Source organism: Mus caroli, chromosome 19 (genome assembly GCF_900094665.2).
Source record: "Mus caroli chromosome 19, CAROLI_EIJ_v1.1, whole genome shotgun sequence".
Classification (NCBI taxonomy): domain Eukaryota; kingdom Metazoa; phylum Chordata; class Mammalia; order Rodentia; family Muridae; genus Mus; species Mus caroli.
In genome coordinates, this window is record NC_034588.1 from 7,383,305 (window position 1) to 7,384,969 (window position 1,665).

Below are 1,665 nucleotides of genomic sequence, written 5' to 3' on the forward strand. Positions count from 1 at the left end.
GAGCAGCTGAGTTTGACTGTTTGGATAATACATTGATAGCTGAGTGTTGTGGCATCTAACCACTAACTCTGGGCCAATTCACTTTACTGTTGTATACCATAGCCAGAGAGACCAAGACAGGTGGTCAAGTGACCCCTAAAAGCTCTGCACTTTGTTTTCCTCCCATTACCTGCTTATCAGGCTGTGGCCCAGTCTAGGCCCAAACCTGTAAATACTACCAAATCTGATAGGTGTAATAGAACTTGATAAAATTTCATTTAACCTTTTAAAATTGCTTAACTTTTTAAGATAAATCATTTGAGCATCCATTTATATCCATTGGCTCCTTTTTTTTTTTTTTTTTTTTTGTTCTCATGAGCTCCTGTTGTAGTTATTCTCTTTGATTTAAAAAAATTGTAGGTTTATTTATGTTATTATTTCATATTCATGGGTGTTTTGTCTGCATGAATGTCTACATGCATGCCTAGTGCCTTCAGAGATGAGAAAAGGATGTCATATCCCCCGATACTGGAGTTACAGATGGTTCTAAGCCACTATGTGGGTGCTGGGAATTGAACCAGATTCTCTTCAAGAACAAGTGATCTGAACCATTGAGATAACTCTCCAGCCTACTTTTGACTTGTTTTAATTTAATTTAATTTAATTTTTGTGTATGTGTATACACAATACATGACCCTGTCTGTCCTTGTGTGGAGACCAGAAGACAACTTTTAGGAGTCAGCACTCCTTGAACAATTGGCTCTAGGATTAAATTCAAGTCATCAGGATTGGTGACAAGTGCCTTTACCAACTAGCCACCTCACTGTCCCTTGTTATGCTTTTGTTCCTCAGATCAATTATATTGAGTAGATATCAAAGATATGACACCAAATAAAACCATGCTCATGATGTTTCTAGCCCATCTACAGTGACAGAGGGCTAAATATGCAGTAAAAAACAAAATGACAATGAAATTATTTCAAATCCTGCAAAGAGAAAACAAGGAGGCCAAGTGCCAAGGGCCCTGTGTAGCAGGCACAGTGACTGGCCCTCTTGTTTGAAGATGAGATGACTGGGTTTGTCACTCTTCCCTAGGAAGAGTGGTCTTCAAGGAGAGAGCATCTGAAGAAATGTGGTCCAACTTGTGAGCAGATGGCTGAGAAGGAAACAGAGATCAGGTGTTAGACAGATGGAACAGCCACACACAAATCTAGTTCAGGAATGAGCTTAGGGGCCAGTGAAATGGCTCAGCAGTAAAAGGCACTTGCTGCCAAACATGGCAATGTGAGTTTGATCTCTATGGCCTGCATGGTAGAAGGAGAAATGACTTGGGCAAAGAAAGGCCACTGTGTACTAGGTGGAGGGGGAAGACCACTTAAAAAGGTTGGAAGGTAGACAAGTACTACTGGGTATAAGTTTTACTCAAATCTCAAATTCAAGGAAGACTAGTGGCAGATTTTAAGCAGAAAACTGACTTAAGTGTTAAAGATCTCTTCAAGGGGCTGGGGAGATTACTTAGTGGTAAAGTGTGGGGTTCCTGGTCAAAGTTTCAAAGCAGTGCCTGAGGAATGACTCCCATTGTTCTCTGGTCTCCACATATGCATACACTTGCTCCAGTGAGTGTCTCTCTCTCTCTCTCTCTCTCTCTCTCTCTCTCTCTCTCTCTCTCTCTCTCTCTCTCNCNCC